This window comes from Zootermopsis nevadensis, unplaced genomic scaffold (assembly GCF_977971745.1).
Source record: "Zootermopsis nevadensis isolate Lab colony 2312 unplaced genomic scaffold, Znev_1.0 Znev_ptg000022l, whole genome shotgun sequence".
Taxonomy (NCBI): Eukaryota; Metazoa; Arthropoda; class Insecta; order Blattodea; family Termopsidae; genus Zootermopsis; species Zootermopsis nevadensis.
Window position 1 is genome coordinate 14,585,858 of NW_028259154.1, and position 20,513 is coordinate 14,606,370.

The 20,513-nt window shown below is 40.6% G+C and overlaps 1 protein-coding gene across 3 annotated transcripts in view; it reads right to left on the bottom strand.

Moving 5' to 3' along the window:
- GEFmeso (Guanine nucleotide exchange factor in mesoderm) overlaps positions 1 to 20,513 on the bottom strand; it is a 152,740-nt gene that overhangs the window by 72,814 nt on the left and 59,413 nt on the right. The window contains exon 1 of one of the 3 annotated variants that reach the window (XM_087354028.1): positions 8,541 to 8,601. The exons of the other annotated variants lie outside the window; for them this stretch is intronic. The gene's annotated coding sequence lies outside the window, so the exon portion shown is untranslated. Of the gene's footprint in view, positions 1 to 8,540; positions 8,602 to 20,513 lie in introns of those variants that run through there. 3 annotated transcript variants of the gene reach the window in all.

Sequence of the window (20,513 nt, forward strand, 5' to 3'; positions counted from 1 at the left end):
GGTCACGACAGGAACCTAGAGTCAGTTTCAGATCACGTAATCAAAAATAAGTTGTTTTCATGAATGGCATTTATTACAGATATAACAATTTCTTGTTAATTCAACTTGTGGCGCATTCTTGTACCGAAAATTAACTCTACAAACTGCTGACGTAGACAGATCTGCACGTTTATGCATTTGGGTACATACAGAGGTGAAGAAAACGGCGTTCTTTACCGTAGCACCACGTAACAGAGGCGAACTGAAGGCGCGGAAGTGAATCTTCATGTAGTACAGATTCTGCCCATAAATGAACGTGAGCTGAAAGTTACTAAGTTACAAGCGCTTCAATCCCGGTATCCACTGCATAGGGGGTTGGCTAGGCCTCAAGATATGTAGAGATATTCCCTTGCCCTTGTCGGGAATCAAAAAATGTATAGAACAATATATTTCCCCTGCCCGAAATCGAACCTTAGTTCTCTGAACTGTAGTGCCTCAGCTACCCGACTTCTAATAGAAAGGAAGAAATTATTACTGAATTGGAAAGAAAAAACAGATCAAAACGGTGGGAAGGAAGTGAAAATAAGAAAGATGTAAAAGCAGTGTTACTCACAGACTGCGTTTTCACCACACAGAATAAATATTCTGTTACACAGGACAGAGTCCCGATTGGCTTCATTCAGAGCCTTCTGAAGGTTGTGTTCCAGCTTCCCAGTCAACCGACAGTCATTTTACTGATCACGGTCGAATAACTGATCCATCATGACATGACTGCTTACGTGTGTTACACTTTTGGATTGACCAACGATTCGGATAACTAGACACCAGACAGTCTCCGTAGTTAGACAACTCTTCTGAACTGTAGCGTGACTTCATCACAGATGACGGAATTGTTGTGAGAGACACAAGGCTGTAGAGAAGTGGCCCGAAAGGCAATTCACATACTGAACTCAATTATAAAATGGTTACATAGCAAAGACAGCAGGTGTATCGCCCGATCGCGCTTTCGCTGCTAACAGATCTGAAGTTCACTTGAAAGTAAGACTCACCCTCATCTCCCGCCGAAGAATTGAACAGGTTAGCACTTTGGAGAATAGAAAGGGCAAACTACTCCGTTGGTTAACTGGTGGACTAGGTCTCTGGCTGTTTGCTTGATTGGTTAGTAACACGCAGGTAAAAATTCTTTACACGACTTTTCAATTGCAGAGACCTATGTTATAAAACGTCGTTGTGGATGAAGACCTGAGAAGTATATGGTAGTCTCTTCCTTTCGGGTATTACGACTGCGACGAGAAACCCGGTCACATCAACCTGCCTAAGGATTTATGTTCGACAAATTCCTCGGTGATTTAATAACGCTTTACAACTACATTCGTTACTCGGAGATTACTTATTTGTGGTTTATTTAACGACGCAGTCAGTATCTCAGATTATAAAACATCGCAAGATACGAAAATGAATTAACTAGGAAGGATGCGGCCGTCGCCTAATGTATGCTACTATCCTGGAATTTGCTTGGATAGATCGAATAAAACCACGAAAAGACTCGGTCATGATAGTTTCTCTCCGGCTAAGTTTTGAAGGAGTGCTAACCGTTCGGTTGTGACGTTCCGTCCCTACATTCAGAACCAAGGACTTTCGAATACAGAGGCGTTCTACGTCGCTGGCATTTGCTTTCCCAACACCTCGCTTAGGTTTCGTCTGACAACATCTGTTTCTTGTAGTACACAAGAGACACTGCAGATAAAACACCACCACACCAAGTCTCTCATATACGAGCTGCGCCACTAAAGTTTTATATATTTCAGTGGAAGTTCGATTACTTCAAATTGATTATAATTTTAAAAACTTTTATATGAATTTGGATAAAACCAAGAATGAAAGTAAACCTTGGTTCTCAATTTGAGTACAGTAAGAACGGTAGACACATCGAACCTGAAGATGGCAGAATACGGTGGCAAATAGCGTGTGAAAGTGAGTTTAAACAGACATGAAGTAAAGATAAACTTGAAGTTTGCTCTAATATTATGTGCTTCGTTTAACATCCAAAGTTTTGCTCGTTTCAGAGACACAATTTCTTCAAATTTAGACCTGCGTGTGATTCATTCAGTACTTCACGTCGTACAACAGCCCACAGAGTCTATGAAAGAAGTATACAAACAAGAGAAATATAATAACATTGACATCCCGTGTGGAAATGCCAGCGTTAAGGTGATGAAAAATGTACTTCATAAGCATTACGAAGCAACGGGTAGGACACATGGTCCGAAGATGGGAAGAGAATATGTAACGCTTTCACAAATTTCTCAAACAGTGGGTAAACATTATGACCATATTTTGACCAGTGACCTAGCTGAAGGCGATGACATCACAGATAACAAAACACAACCGCCACTAACATACGGAAACCGACAAAAAAGTAAACACTTTCCTTCTCAGCATCAGGACATGACAGATTACTGGTAGAACTTTCATGTCAAGAAACATTCCGCATCTTGTGTGGCAATATCTATGAACCGACAAATGAAAGGCGTTTGTATGCAGCGGATATCTTGCCAACAAACGATCCAAAACAAAACCACATCAGCAAATTTATAGTCTTACTATATTAATGTTCTAAAGGGGTCTATTACATAGAATCCATGAGAATATAAATTTTATTTGCAAAATTTACTTCTCAAAGCTTTCCTAACAACACAGGTCCATTACTGTCAAACGGGAGTAAAATTGTAAGATTTGAAGTTTTCACAGCGGTGATTATGAAGATTTCTGTCTTCTGGGTTGTTGAGCTGTGTAGTCTGGTCGATGTTTACCAACGTTTCAGAGGTCATACTGCCTCCGTCATCAGGGCGATTCTTAGTATGAAGATTTCTGTCTTCTGGGTTGTTGCGCTGTGTAGTCTGGTCGATGTTTACCAACGTTTCAGAGGTCATACTGCCTCCGTCATCAGGGCGATTCTTAGTATGAAGATTTCTGTCTTCTGGGTTGTTGCGCTGTGTAGTCTGGTCGATGTTTACCAACGTTTCAGAGGTCATACTGCCTCCGTCATCAGGGCGATTCTTAGTATGAAGATTTCTGTCTTCTGGGTTGTTGGGTTGTTGCGCTGTGTAGTCTGGTCGATGTTTACCAACGTTTCAGAGGTCATACTGCCGCAGTCATCAGGGTAATGTAAAATTCTTAATAATGGAGTGGGACAGAAGACCAGCATCAACAGCTTCAATGCCGTGAGAACCTCAAATCTCACAAGTTAAATCTTGAGGCCGGAAGCACATCAAATCAACTTTTCTTGACCTTCTTGTTCAACATACTGTAGTAATTACACCCATATGGAGGGACATTACAGACCAGTCAACGTCCTTGATATCCACTCAATTATGCACGAGAAAAAAGTTAACTGCTAATAATCTTATAGGAACGTTGAACAGCCTCGCTAGCAACTTAATTTCCTTATAAGTCTGATGGCTATCTGCATTATAAAATACATCTCTTTTAAGAAATCTGAATATACAATCTTTTCAGCAGGTACACGAAATCCAAGTGAACACGATTCATCGTGTGTAACAGGTCAAAGACACCTAGCCACCGCAGTTCTTATTTCTTGACCTGTTAAAATTAGTTCCTTGCTATAAAACTTCTTTTTCTAGCCAATCACAGTAGTTGGGCACTCTAAGGCGAATATCGCACAATGTAAACGTGGGTTCAAATCCCGCTCTGGGCAGAAATGTGTTTATGTAGTTACTGCAGTTAATTGTAAACTGAAGTGTAATTAAAATAAGTGCAAAAAGATTAACTAAAGTAGCTTTAATGAATTAGCAATGCGAGCTTTATTGGCATCGCTTGAGAGCAGTGCGCTCTGAGGAACTAGGCGCCAGCCACAGATGAACCTCCTCTAAGACCCGGCTCATTTCGTATGCGTAAAACTCCAAGCCGATACAAAGACAGCGTGGAACAGGTTACCATTTGTTAGCAACCCATGTCATGCCCTTCCCCCGTAAACTTTGATAGAAAAAAAATCACGCACTTAAAAGATCCGCCTTCCTGCATGAGCACGTGCCCTCAAACTATTTCAGTGTTTATGTAAAAGCGGTACAAACCTCTGTAACTCCACTTACTACAGGTCAATTTTTAACAGCAGTCACAAACGAGCAGTCATTGTACTTGTACTCGTACATAGATTAACAATACTTTCAGACTACAAAACTCCTGTACCATTCTGTTGATGTACAACCACTGAATGCGACTGGATCTATCCTTATCAGCTGTAGCAAAGAATCAGACTTAGAATTGAACCTAAAACGTAATCAAAAACCTTCTCAACGCGTGACACAAGTAAAAATATGGCTAAGCATTCCACCATGACAGCGTACACAACTGGAGGTAAAGCACCTACCTAGCATTCCTAACCTTGCCACTCGACGGAAGAGAATGGTCAGTTTCACACTTAAAAGATGGGGTAAAATGCCCCCGAGGGCTCACTGTAGAGGCTAGGACGAGTCCGGCAGCTGGAGCAGAAGCCCAGAGTTTGAAAAGACGAAATGAGAGGGTTCTAACAACAAATACGTGGCTGATGACTCCTTAATCTAGCCGCGACCAGAAATAAAACCACGGATATACAACCCCTAGACAATTTTCTTACATCAGCTTAATTTAGAATTGATATTGTTCTCACAAAACCACAGAAAAGTAGGTTACTGTCAGGTCGGATTTAAAGTAATTCACAAGCCAATGTGAATGACTGATACTGGGGCATTTACAGGAGTTTGTGTAAGCAGATAAATACAGACACAAAAGAGTATTCTAGCGTCGAAAGGCGTTACCAAGACAGAAGATAGCATTTCCGTAACGTAATGTCAGCAGGATATTTGTATCATTCATGTTCCCAGCTGTTGTCGTGACCCACCATTTAAACTGAACAATTTCACTGATCAAACATGAAGGCGCATCGCCTGGCGGGTGGTATTACGTGGATGAAACTTATTTCACACCTTGTTTGCATTGATAATCTTGACCCCCAAAGGTAATTAATTTACACCGGCGTTCTGTTTTGTTTAATAACGAACTGTGGTCCCGTCCCATGACGTAAAGCGTAGCCCGAGAAAGTACTGTTTGTTTTAAAACGGTCAGTACAGTCCAGTCACTGGCTTGGACGTATGTACGATCTTCATAATGGTATGATAACCAGTAACTGAATGACGTTCTCCACAACAAAAAGAAGACAAGGAAAGAAAGAAAATATGAGAATCGAAAGAATAAACAAAGAGAAAAATAAAATGAGAAACAAAGAAACAGAAAAGAGTAAATACAAAAAAGGAAAGAATAATTAAAGAAATTAGAAAAATGGAAATGTCTTCCTTGTGTTTCCACATGCCTCATTACACGTAATGGTAATTTATTTCTATTTCATTTTCCGTTGTTGTAAAGGTAATCACACTACAGATACCACACTGAATACACATAAATCACTGGTCTTTGTTCTTCAAATATACATTGTATATAAGTGTACGCTTGAAATAAAAGTTATAGATCTTAATGAATTGTTCTGGACAAGCACTTTATCAATGGGTTGTTTTAAAAAATGCTAAAATACGATAAACTTCGTGTAAAAAACGAACAAATAAGAACAAAAATCAAATTCTCCATGCAATAGTTTCTAAAAGCCACCAACAACAGCAAGTTTTGCCGAAACCTGTCGAGTAATTTTAAAAATAAATCAAACAGACAGAAGAAAAGATTAAGGGTCATGATTTCTCTACTGTGCTCTCAATTTATGCACAACTGTGCAAAAAACACAAATAAATATCCATCCCCGTATGATAAAAATGTATCGTGCTTAATTTAAATAAGCAATTAAACCAATTCACGTACAATAAACTGGAATTCCATGTCCTCCCAGAACAGGAATCCACATTTGCTTCGATGTCAATTCATCACTCTGTGATCTATTAATCAGTTCAAACTGCTTGAGTTATATCGTAGTTATCCACTAAATAAATTATTGGTTTACAATTTCTTTATGTCTACACGGACGAGATGTGATAGATCAATCGGTTAATTGACCGACTACATACTGGACGCTTTACGTTCAATACAGGCCAGAATTACACCCTCTTCTCTTCACCACCAAAACCAGAACAGCTATGTTTTTCATCCAGCAGCCAATTCAGTGGCGGTATCGTGTCTTCTAGCCCAGGGGATTAAGCGACCGCAGTGTTAACTGGTAAGCTGATCTAGCGTAGAGGTGTAGAATCCGCGATGGCACCCGTGGAGTGGGACATCGCTACAGGAACGATTAGGGCATATGCTTTTATGTCTCCGAATTAGACGCAGAAAGGTTAATTCCTGTAATAGGACACACCCACCTTTTTCCGAAACCTAATCAATTCATCAATAATGATAACCTTTTCATCCCACTGGACGGCAATTTACACCTGTAGTTAAAGCAACGTTCTTCAATAATCTAAGAATCAATAATTAGCTTTCCACACGCTTAGGACAATAGCGGCGTTAACCCAACGCACAGTAAAGCAATGTAAATGTCCTGAGTCCAAGCCACGACAAAATAATAACAACACAGCAGGAGTTATTTTTTGCAAAGTTTCTTCATACCCAAGCCAGATACGTCTAAGTTAATTAATAATATATGGTAGTGTAAATGGACATGTATTCACATATAGCTCCCACTGTCAAAGAACGTTTAGTGGTTTCATCCACGAAGATGCCACTGCATATACATGCTTTGGTGGAAAATTAATGGAGACCTACATATTGACAACAGCGTACTATTAAAATAAATATTGTGAGAATATGCCTTTAAGTTATTTACTGTATTGAGCTTCCTATGAATCTTATTCGGTGATGGGATATCGTAAAAAAAATTAAACGGAATTTATTTTGAGAATGAAACCCTAATCATGCACTCGCCTGTCACGACACATTCTATTAGGATTGTCTGCAAATAATAACAATAATCCTAGCACTTTCCTTGCTGTGAACGAGATATATCGCTTCAAAAGAACAATTCTCTTAGTTTGTGCAACAATGTTGGGATTTGACAGTGTCGCTGTAAAGACACTTCCGTATCATATCGATAACTCATACTGTCGACTGCGGAATGTGTAACTCCAAGAAAAAATGAAACAGAAGTAGGCTTTTCAAATGGAAGGGGCTACGCCCTGGTGTATCTGATGGTTGCAAGGAAAGTTCTACGACACTTTCTAAGTTCACGTTCAAACATGTCACCATCATAACTGTAACTGACATTGGAGATCGCAGACTTCAATGCCAGAGCAAGAGACAAACTTTCAAGTTTAGAAAAAGTTTTATTCACTTTCATATTTCATGGTCCATAACATTTCAAAACTACACAACCTAAAAATGAAATGATGGAAAGAAATGACTATTACCCCTCCTTATACGTATGGTCCTGGGTTCTAATATCGGGCAGGAAAACAGTAGTTCGTGGTGTCCATGAGTTCAGGAAGACAATTTTTGAGACAGTACTTTAAAAAACCACGACCGCTTCCTTTTACGCCATTCCGAATTCATGGTTCGCACCCAACCTACAAATCAAAAAAGTCTGCATGCAGTGTGATGAGTGAAAGAATATACAAAATATTTGCTTTATGTCAAATATATGAATACATTTTAGGCCTATTAGCTGCAATCACTGGCATAGTACTTTGTCGATATTGCAGTTACCTAAAACATCATATCTGACATACAACGCGGGACACAACGCGTATGTTGCCAAGTTTCTCGCCATTAATTATACTGCAGTATATATACCTTCCGAGAATATGGGTCGAAACAGGTCTGGGCACGGCACGCTAAACACCCAGCACAGATTACTCGAGGTAGTTGTCCAGTGCGCGGTAAATTCCACGAGGAAATGTGAGGGGCCACTGTGACAGATTCGACAGCGTGACAGCACATACAAGAGTTGAGGTAAAGCTCAACACATTCACGATGAAGGATCCCATGGTACCCCCACTGGATAAAAGGCTGTGCGAACCTACAACAGGTCTGACCATGATGGTTAGGAGGAAAAAAAGGGAGTGTTTCTGTGGCGGACCGACAAACAACACACATTCACAAAATCTCCTGAACCACTTTCATGGCATATAATCTGCACAGCCTGATTTTGTACGGCCCAACCTACACTAGCCCTCCCCCGCGTTTCACTTCACGATGTTTACGATGCAGCTGACAAATCTGTATATAACGTAACGCTGCAGTCCACAAATTTGTTAGGATGCAAGACGGAACAAAGGCAAGTCAGAAGAACACTTGTTAAATTTCATCGCTATCGTCAAAAAAATTTAACACATCAGAACCCTGAATTCGTATTCTTTGTAAACTGTTTCTCTAAGGTCGCACGATCCTATCTAAGCTTCGGTCTCACACAATGGACAAGTTGACCGACTAAACTCGTTATTCATTATGTATTCTTCATATCTGCTTACATTATGACGCACTATACTTAAGATACGTTAAAACAACATAGGTGGTGATGATAAGCTTTAAAACCAACTTCCCTCCAGGAAGTAAACACTTTAACTTACCTTTTGCAAGGTCGTCGGTACCTCTTATCCGTGCACCACTAACTCACTCAGAGATCTGAACAAGACAGCATCTCAGTAAGCAACTAAACCTGTTGTACTGCACACGCTTCTCAACGGCAGGTAACCCCCCCACCTCACCCTTCATGGTCACAAACGCTGTTCCGCCGACGTTTCCGAACATGTTACCAAACCTTTCTTTTCTGTTTGGATCACTTCATTTGAGTCTTTAAAGACGTGGTAACTGTATGTACCACCACATGCTCACAAATTCCAGAACAATATGCCCCAGAGTGTACTTGTGTGTTTCGTTATGATACCGAGAATAAACAGCAATTATCTCCTTAAGCAGCATTAAGCACGTGACGTTAGTAATGGTGAATTGCAGTGCCTAGGTTACGCATACGCGAAGCGTCAAATCTATAGGCTTCAAAAAATGGGAGGACTAGAAATTAATTGTAAATTATCATATATCTTGAAAAAAAAATGCAAGAAAATGTTTTCGTTGACATCATTTTCATGTTCATTTTTTCAGCGTGTTTTCCTTGAGGCAGGGATTGAATTTATAAATATTATTGAGATGAGCGTCGGGTTTGAAATAGTTAAGGCTTGTCTTGTTGCATGAACGCAATTAATAAAACCAACAGTCGATATGTTTTGACACATGTCTACATCAGAGGTTCCCAAAGTGTGGGCGCGACCCCTGGATGGGCGCGAGTGGTTTTCTGGGGGGGGGGGGGGGAGTTGTTTGTATGAAAAACTTTTTTTAACGAAATGTGGAGAAACATTTTTAACATCCTTTGCTTGGTTGAGGCAGTTTAGTTGTATTGCAGTGCTGCAGAATTCAGAGCGTACAGTTTTTTTAAATTAAATGCATTGAATAACATATACTAAATTATAAAAAAATGTATACGCATAGCTAAATTTTATGTAAAATCTGTTTGTTTGCACTTGTTCTGGAAGGGGGGGGGTGAAATTTATGAAATGTTTTAAGGGGGGCGCAAGGTATAAAATTTTGGGAACCTCTGGTCTACATACATATCGATAATTCATACGGTCTTATATCTCGCTATACCCATTAATTAGGTGTATATTATAATCCACCCTTTCTCATAAAGTTTACCAGAACTAAATTAACGGTACTTTTCGTCTCAGTCTTCTCGCTATACCGTATAATAGTCAAAGAAAATAGATTACCAACATTCCAAAGACATTTCTCATTTGTATTCCGAATAACAGATCAAGAATGTATCAGGGTTACATGTAATTCAAACCAATTCACAACTACACTCATTCTCTTTACAAATATTCCAATATTATTCTCCCATTTGTGCTCGAGTCTATAAAGTAAACAAATTTTTATCATAAAATCAGACAGGCCTGCGGAAAATGTTTATGTATAGTAATTACTCCAAAATCATGTTCAAGAACACCTGTTACTTCAGATCACTGTCAATCAGCAAGAAATGCATATAGGTATATACAAAGCAAGATAAAATTACTTTATCCACCTTGACGAAGATATGAACAGATTTGCTGTTCATTGTAGGAAACTGAAGCATTTCATTAAAATTCCATTGCATTAAGCACTCATATTTTTCATCCTGTTCTTTCTGCAAAAATTCTCTCAGCTAGCGGCATCTTTCATTGTCAGGGTGATTAAGTAAAGAAGATTGCGATGGGCAGGGAATGTGGCGCGCATGGATGGGACAAGAGGTGTGCACCGGGTATTGGTCGAAAAGCCTGAAGGCAGATGACCGCTGGGGAGACCTAGACGTAGATGGGAGGATAATGTCAGGCGGGATCAATGGGAGATAGGAGTTGAAGGAGACTGGATTTTGTTGGCCCAGGACAGGGACCGGTGGAGAGCTTTGGTTAGTTCGGTGATGAACCTTTGGGTTCCCTAAGTCATCTATTTAGTTAACGGCATCCTTGACAGTGTACGGATGAAGTTGTAAGTTTCCGCTGTGGGCATTGTTCTGTATCCTCACTCCAATACATATTTGTACAAATGTACAATCATAATCCTAAGTCAGGATTACACACCCATTTGTGCTTGCTCGGTGGTCATTTTAAATGCCAACTGAGCGGCCTACTTCCAAATAAATTGACTACGTTATAAAGGAATTCATATAACTGTATCATAAATGTGCTGTAATTGGAAGCCATCGAGGCACAAAGCAATTTAAGGTAATGGAATGGAAAGAACTGAAACAGAGTGAGTCCTAGGAATAACCACGGAGGAACTGGCTGCTTGGCAGCACACTGGAACAAAATTACGGAATTATATTAAATATTCTGAAAAGAAGTAAACAGCGACACGAGAATCTGAGTGACATAATGAAATATAAAACTAACACAAGGCAGAAAATTGTATCAATACGATCATACGTAAACGTCAAACTGTCCCTGGTACTTATTAAGCACCATGCTGTTATGGGAAAGTGGAGGCATTGCTCCATTCTTTCCTTACCTCGGCACGAGAGAGATGTGAAGATGGCTGCCTTATGGGTTGTTCCGTCGTGTAGTCTGGTAAAAGTTGTGCGATATTTCAGAGGTGCTTACTGCCCCATCATCAGGGCACCAGACTATACGTCGCGACATCCCAGGAGACAATCTGCATACTCGTTGCCGTGAGAACCCGAAACCTCAACAAGATGGAGGTGAGTGGTCAGTATTACGCCGTAACTATCCGTCAAAATATTTTTTTTTCAGTAGATGTCATAAAACTGTCACAAAACCTACGAAGATCATAATACTAGAATCGAAATTCATACTGCTCTTGTTTAATTTCCCTGGCGAATACACGAGACTCGATACGCTGTGTGTACAGTTCCTAACTTGTTGACAGAATATTCACAACGTACCTCGTGACATACGGACCGCGGGAACTTCCGAGAATAAGGATTTGCACCAAAATGTTGGGAACGCTGCAATAAAGGAACCAATGACCTAGGAGTGTAGGTCTCGTAAGTTCTGCCGAACAGTAAGAGAAGTAATAAATTACACTTGTTGGCCTGCAAGAAGAGGCCTTTATGGCATGGTAAGGAAGATGAAGTTACCTTAGAGCTCTGGGTCGTGACGAGATGAAAGGAGGGAAACGAACAGGTGCTAGCCTCCCCCCACGGTCCCTTCTTAAGATAGCCCCCTGGGGGCAAAGTGAGTCACCAGCATCTCTTCCTTTTTCTTCTTATTATTCCGCTGCTAAAAAGGTATAGGTGCATTACATGGAGCGGTGTTGCCAAACAGCAGAAGTTCAATGCCACAGAAAAGCTTGCTCCAGAACTTGAGGAACGAACCGCTAGGCTTTGCACCCCACAAATATTCTCTCTCTCTCTCCTTCATGGGCGTTTTTGTGGTTGATTTGTAACTACCGAAGCGTAGAACGTCTCCGCGGTCGATCGAGTCTTCCTGTTTGTTTGTTTGTTTGTATGTCGGACTTCAATGTTACAACGAAATATATACAATGGTCGAGAAACATGCCAAGATATACTAACAGTTTTTGAAACACAGATTGCTGGGTTGAAAGATATTGCATGAATATGTTAACTTAAATGTTACTGATGTAGTGGCTGTTGGTACTTCGTTGTTTATACTGCCTTATTATCTTCGTGCATAAAGGTTATATGGCATGCATCGTCTGCACAAATGAGCGTAATATATGGTTCCAATGGGAAACACATCAGAAGTTAAGAATATAATTTGTCAAACTAAGGTACGATATTAATCATGTCTAATAGCGTACAATATGACGATAGATGTCACAGATTCTCACGTGGGTAGGCAATTAGGCGAGTTCGACACAAACAGCAAGAAACTAGATACGAAAGGTAAACAGGACAATCCTCATGCTACATGGGTTGTATGTTGTGCAATCGGAGGTTAATTATTTTGCAGGCCACGATACGAGGAGGCGCCACAAAGGGGCGTCTGGCATGAGGCACCAGACGTATTTGGGTAGGGGGTCCCCCTCAAGCAATGTTACACAAGGCAAAGGAATTGAAAGGAGGAAGAAAACGAAAAAAAAATAGACAACGGCAAAGAATGAATAAAAAGTAAACCATGAAAAACAAAGGAAAAGAGAAAGAGTAAGGAGTAAAATAATAAAAGACAGGGGTGAAAAACATAAAATAAGAAACACGAAAGAGGAAAAAAGTAAAAAATAAAATAAATCTGGCCCACTATGCGCCACGTAGGCGCTTGGGAGGAGATGCTGTATAAATCCTACCCATTCTTAAATCTCGACACTAGGTGGGGGTGAGTGGTCAGCGTTACGCTACGGCCGTGCTTTACCCCCGGGAAAGGACCCCTGTACCCATTGGATAGGAGGCTGGGTGGGCCCCAGAACCGGTCTGGATGCAGAGGATACAGGAAGAATCCTCTGCCCCCATCGGAGATCGAATCCCGGTCGCCCAGTCCGTAGAAAGTTACTATACTGACTGAGCTCAAGAAATTACTTCAAAATGGTGTGATCGGAAATTAAATTTACACACAAAACAACAGTAGACGTACCGCAATAAAACCATTTCGTCACAGAATCTCAGTAGCAATAAAGAAAGAATGACCTAAGACATCAGAATCTTTTGGACCCATACGTGCACCATGCGAACGGTGCTTTAAGTACTGTACACCAGTGTTGCATTTAAGATAGATAGATGTTCCGGCCGGTAGTGGCCCATGCTAAGAGATAAACCCAGAGGAGTACTGTAAGGTCACGTCCCATGACGCTGCATTGTTTGACAACTTCCACCACCAGAGTCAAGATTCCCATATTTCAGGGTGGACCAGCATGTGAATAAATACACCCCACAGTTAACCTCCCGATTCCCACGGATAAACACAATAATACAAACTTGTACTTAAACGTTATTCTCCAGAAACCTGCACATACGACAGCGGCAGGGGTGAAAAAACTCTTCAGTGGGTGTTCCACTATGAACCAGAGCAAATGATAACCTCACCGGTCAAAAAACTTTACCATGCCGTGTGCCAGTGGTGTGGGATTCTCAAAGTGTGGCTAATATCTGTAATGTTGAGAAAGAACGCCATCGACAACGGAGGCTATTTGTTGGGAAAGCTGGAGAAAACGTGTCTGATGAAACAGATTTTATTAACAGGTGTTCTGTACCACGTGAAGTGTGAGAATGCTGTGATGCATTAGCACTTAAAACTGAAAAAGGGGTGAATTGCTGATGGCAGTCCTCTCCCCCCCCGGGGGGGGGGCGGGGTCGGGGAGCGAAGTGAGCAGGGGCAAAAGATCCAAGTCTAGTCAAATTCATCTCGTGATACGAATGTTGGTAGGCAATTTCAAATTCATAATCCAACAATAAAAAGTAATTCAGTTCATGTGTCTTCATGCTGGGGTGGAATACAGTTGGTCATATGATCGAAACCCACTCAGGTCACATTTTATTACCACTTAAATGTTTTGTGCAAATCGGTCGAGTGGTTCAAAAGTAAAAAGAGGAGACACAGGCAAAAACAGAAGACAACATAGTGATCGAAATACAAAACGTATTCCTTTTTTATGTCTTTCTTTCTGTATGAAAGGAAAAGATATAAAAAATCGGCTGTCGACTAACTACTTCAGAATTATTGTGGGCTCGTTGCATTCGCGCTTGATAAATAAAGATTTAAGCGCAGTTTGCCGTCTCTGTAGGGTTATTGACGGACCACCCTGCAGGGTGTCAAACTCAGACAGTGGTGAAATGTGTTCCACATGCTTATCACAGCAGACCGAAAAGAAAAGAAAAAGTCAGGTTTTCTTCCAGATGTTGATTGTAAGTACACAAAACCTCAGCTATTCGCCCTTCCAGAAGTAGAATGAGCTCTTTCATCTTTACGGTAGTCCGACAATCGCCGATCTCTGCAGACATTTGCCATATTGTGCTGGGCTTCGAAGCTGAACGTACGGATTTGCTCTGCGGATGACTCATCTGGTATTCGACTCTCATCATGAGATTTCAGATGTTACCTTAATCAGCGTAGCTACCGAAAGTCTGTCGGCTACAGGTTGGACAACCGGTATTCGAATTCCGACACGGCTTCTTATTTACCACTGACTCCAGACCGACTATGGGGTCCACCCTGCCTCCTAACCAATGGGTTCCGGAGATGTTTCTCCGTAGTAGGGTTAAAGCGGCCTAAGCATGAAAATGATAATCCATGGGACACACTGATATGACGCGCGTACCTGCGGCTCTTTCAGAAGAGGTTTAAAGCGGGCGCAGAGTGAAGAAGACACCTCTGCTTAGGATACTATTGGAGGCTGCAGCAGAGATGTTTCGTAAACTTCGATTTCAATGCGGATGAACACGTTAAACAGTACAGTAACGACAGCACAATCCATGCGAGTTACGAGTGGAATTGTTGTCCCTTTATTTCATCAACCCGAAAGCGAATAAGGCGAGTTTTCAGACTGATGAAGATTTCAGGTTCTTACGGCAGGTATGAAGATTATATGACGTAAGACAGGTTTTTACTTTTTAAAAATGCTTCACGTGGAATGCTTGCGACAACGTCGTAGATATTATATGAAATTAGCAGAATCGTGATGTCAAGTGGCCAACGTTAAGTTGAGCCGGAATATAAGCTTGGTGCCACCATTATCAGGGTGATCATCCTGATGGTGGAGGCAGCAGGTACCTGTGAAACGTCAGTAACGTCCACTAGACTACACGGCGCAACAACCTAGAAGACAGCCATCTTCATACTTGCCACCATGAGAACCTCAAATCTCACTTAATAACGAAGTTCTTTGTAAACATCGCGTCAAGTGACATGTGAGAGTTTTGCAGACGGTCATAACTTAATCGAGGACACCAAATAAGTGAAGAAGGCAGATACCAATTTCGAGTGCTCACAATGTGATCGGGAAACCATCAGTCAGATCCGACTGTTGACCTCCCTGACTGGCAGTGTCTTTCAAAACGATTTCCACTTCACGGACTCCACTGAATGGCACGTTGTCGCGGTCCACTGGTTGCCGTGTTATGAGGCAAGCTCTTGAGAAAGAAGCCGAGTGCCGACAATTTGCATTGTAAATAGCACTGGCATGCGTGCATCAAGTACTTCTGATCAGCCAAATAATGCTGTTCACAGGAAGGCTTGCAGTAACGTATCAGTACTAAACTGTCCTAAACCTACTTCCCTTTCTTGAGCCTATCAGCAATCACATTTGTTGTGTACTGGTTTCTTAGTCTCAAGGAAAAAAAATGTGCAATATTCACCGAATATTATTACGATGAACAAAAAATACGGAATGAGCCAAACACATGTGCTATATGAGAATCATGTACAAATTATTAGTCATACAGCCTGAAGGGAAAGGGCAGCAATATAACCAATCTCAAATAGAGACAGAATGAGTATGTCCAAGAGGCAGTTTCTTACGGATATAATAAATCTTGTGGTTCTCATCTTTAAAATGACTTCAATCAGTGATCGATATATCTCGTATCACATCACAACTATTAACATAATACAAAGGCTACATGTTAATGTAAGTATCCATTACCTGTATTATTACATTACGTTATAATTAGTATGGCCATGAACCAGAAATAAATCCGCTATCGGATGAGACAGTCACTTGGCGGTTCACGCTCGGGTAAGTCTGTACAGTAATAAATTTGCGTCTCTACACCTTCCCGACCTTCGTCCCAGTTAATTTCCTTTCATAAACCCCTTCTCTACTATTGTATACGACATAACTCATCGTCTCAATTCGGAACCTCCGTGTGACAATACAACAGTCTGTACGCTCGAAAGGGATAGTTGGAAAATTCGCCGATACAAACAAGAATAGGGCAAATTCTCGTTCTCAAGGCGCCGAGTACGAAGATGACTGTCTTCCGGGATGTTGCACTGTTCAGTTTGGTAGAAGTTAACCGACATTTCAAAACTGTTTGCTGCCTACATCCGGACAGACGGGACCTTCACACAAAACAAAGAATAAACGTTAACTCAAATCGTTAACACGCAACGTTAATAAAGAATTTAGTTTATTTTATTAAATGTAACACGGGTTTGGTGTTATTATAACTAACTTAAACCTGATTAAGTTACAGCCCAAGGGACTTCTTGCTCTTGGATGTTTTTGAGGAATGTTCTGTTTGAACTCGCCACGAGCTTCAAGTCCACGTGCTTCATAGTTTATAACCCCCCCCCCCCCCAAGGGCACCACAGCCCAAACTTCTTCTCTCCCTAACATACATTTGCTTGGGTTTCTTTTTTCCTCTGTTTTCCCCCCAAAGCTTCTGCAGAGCATAGGCTGGCGCTGGCGTGCTGTCTGTGATAAGATTCCCCTATAACACACATCTGAGATATAAACATCGAGTAGAATTCCTTCATGTGTTTACTTTCATCTCTGGCTACATCAGTTATAAATATCCATCAAAATTATTTGAAGATGCTTGTTCCATATCCGCATATAGGTAGAACTCAGGAAACAGCACTTTGAACGCGTTTCTTCTTACACCTTTCTTTACGCTTTAATGTCGCCGTTTCTTAAGATTATTTCTGGTTTATAATCGCTCAGGGTCCTGTGAACTAACTAGATGGTTTAGGGAACCCGAAGGTCTATCACCGAACTAACCAAAGCCCTCCACCGATCCCTGTCCTAGCCCAGCAAAATCCAATCGCCTTCAACTCCTATAGATCCCGCCTGACATTATCCTCCCAGGGTCCTGTGAACATCGTAATGAAAGGCAGACAGACTTTCTTAATAAACTGAATGACTTGTCAGCTTCTCAAAAAGCGAATTACCTCCACGGAGTTAGTTCATTATTTTATTAACGACGCTTTCATCGACTACATGTATTAGTGTCGAAATTGTAGGACGATGAACATTTTTTTAACAGACTTACAAAAAATCGAACAACCTCAATGAGGAGTATCGATATCTGGGCCGGGAATCGATTCTAGAACTCCCATATACGAAACGATAACTACTGTTACGTTTATCTCTACGTAAAAAGTGTTACAACTAAATCCTTCTGCGATATAATACACGTTTTCATAGGTCCAGCAGGAATTGAAGGTGTTGAACATTCGGGTTCTGTTACTAGAAGTTAGTTTTACATTCCAAAGACCTCGCCAGAAATATGAAGTAGAGTGACCAACGTGACCTAAGCTGCAGAGTAACTCTGGGTGGATATTAAAGAAACGACAATTTTTTTGTCCATAAACCTCGTACGTTTTTGTTCTGGATGTAGATCTGTTGTAACAATTCTCGTTAACCACCGAAACTCTTGTCTGACAGAGTAGACATATAAAAACGTGAGGCAGCTATTTCTTTCTTAACAATACACCACGCGTCCGTGGAATGACTCGAAAAACTGGAAATTTTATTTAGTACATTCTTAGTATTCAGTTCAAACAAAAAAACAATTACGCTTATCACTTAAGGCGTCTTCATACAATTATCAGGCTTCTAGTTCAAGGTTTCCAAAGCGGTGTACTGATAGACATGGTCCACAATGTATTTCACATTAGCAAACGGAGTTCACTGAAGTTAGGCTGTCATATTGGAAAGATACGCACCAAAATTAAATTAGTTCGTCAGTATTCGGTGTATAATTTTAATACAAAATTGCAAACTAAACTGGCGATGAAACACGTGTGAGGACGATACTCATATCGTGGCGAGAACGAGGAGCCGAACATGTGGCTAGATTGGGACAGGAAAAGAATTCTCACAGAATTTTAGTAAAGAAATCTCTCGGAACACGAGGAAATAGGAGATAAAATTTAGATGGGTCTCAGGATCATGACCAGTAGCAGACTTAGGTATTAAATTTTAATTGTGTTTTGCTTAGCGACGTTGTCAGTAGCTGACTACAGGATTGAATAATTAAATGAAAATGGTTTGGAATGAAACGGTCGTGGGGCGATCAAGTGTGTATGAAAAGTCGGTAAAATTATACCAGACTACATGGTGCTACAACCCAGAAGACAGCCATCTTGGCTATTCCCTGTCATTGTTGGTGCAAGATTACGAATGAAGGAAGTGGCACCACCAGTTTCTCGCACGAAGGACGTTAAAAGCCGCTACGAAGACCTCCCTTTAGCATTTTTATTTTATTTTTATAAAGGATGGAGAAATGAGGGAACAGCGCGGTATAAAGACGTGAGTTTTTGTTATGTCACACAGCTGGCATAATCTCCCTGTGTCCGGCCTATCTCCGCCTTTATCTCGCCATAATACAACCCTTCACTCACCCACATGAGCTCTAAGCACGTGACGGAAGTGGATACCACTGCCTTCCTCCCTATTTCTTCAAACGAGCATTGTTTTCCTTGTAATATTTGTGTTGTCAAAAGGACGGATTTACAATACAAGGGCTGTGATTTGGTAATACTAGTCGGCTTTGGCTCTCATAGGGCTGTTACGCCACGGATTATTATTATAATCTTATAAAACAGTTCTCCGCACCAATGATAAACCGTTCTACACAAATGCAAGCACGCACACACTTTCGTAATCTGTAAACAGCTTCCTTTCATATACATCACAATTAATTATTCAATAACTTGTGATTTAAACATGGCAGTAGTCTGTTGTTATGGAAGTGAAATCAATGAGTTTGATTATGATTGGTCAGAAAAGGCCGCGTGGTGTATAAAAGAAACGCCTAAAGAATTTTGGTGATAAAACCGCTTGGAATGTGACCACTTTGGAGATCGAGAAAGAGAAGCGAAGAAAACTCTGAGGAGAAACTCAAGAGAAATACGTTTTGAGGATGCAATGTAGGGATGGACCTGCCTTGGGATCACAGACCATTTAGTCGCGGACTTCCGTTTCAGCGGAGTTGAATCTTGGGGTTCAACTACCGAAAATATATTTAATTATAGGAATAATTTTATACATTATAATTAAGATAACGGTACGATTAGCTTATAAATAACATGGTTGAATCCACGCGAACGGACAGCTACAAACAACCAGCGCAATTGCATCTTCTTTGTAGTCAGTAAACAATAAATAGATCGATTGGAGTTACGAACGAGGACATTACACAATGGAGGGAAATTCAAGATGAGAGCTTCGCAATTTGCGAACTAAAATACTTGGATACGATACGGCAACTGAGGTATTGGGGAAATAAACATGGAAAAATAACTTTCATTTTAAAATACTATATCAAGAAAGAAATTTCGGTGTAAGGATAATAAAAAATGGATCTTAGACGAAACAATTTACAAAGACCTAAAGTTGATCTAGTTCTGAATAATCATGAGGGGGTTTCTGAACGGTAATAAAGTTTCGACCTTTGTGAAAGAGTAGGTATCTTGACCAGAAGAAATCTACACAATAAAAACAATGCATTCAGTTAGTAACAAATCATACATAAAAATTCTTCTCTAATGCTTATTTAACCTTGGTCAATGCAAAACACAGTGGTATTAAGTGGGAGGTGCGTTACAAAACGTTCGCGAAGCAGATGAGTGATTAATTACTGCATTAGCATGCAAGCTGTCATCATCACAGAGACATACTCCACTCCTGCTTTTAACCGTGTGTCTGAAACCACACCACATGGCCATTAATGATGGAGGTAAGGCTATTATGCCACTGCAACAGCGGATAGAACACAGATCTTGTGGGGTTGTGGTTTGAAAACCCAACGAAAACAAGTATATCGTGTGTCTGGTGTGTGTATGTTTTTTTTGCGTGTGTGCGCGCGTTTGTTGCATTTTACAGAATTGCGAATGCTCATTCTAGAATTGAAATTCACAAATATTAAGTTACTGGTACAGCAGGAAAAAGAACTATTTGGAGCTCCATGACTGAAGATGGAAAACGAAAAGGTGACCTACGAACAATGGGTCGTTCTTATTTCATATTCTCATTCTTATTTTCTTTCTACCGTAATTACTTTACAACTTGTTTTTTTTTTCTTTGTCCCTTCTTTCTGTCATTTACTGTTTCCCATTTTTGTTCCTAATTTTTTTTTATTTGCTTGTTTATTAATT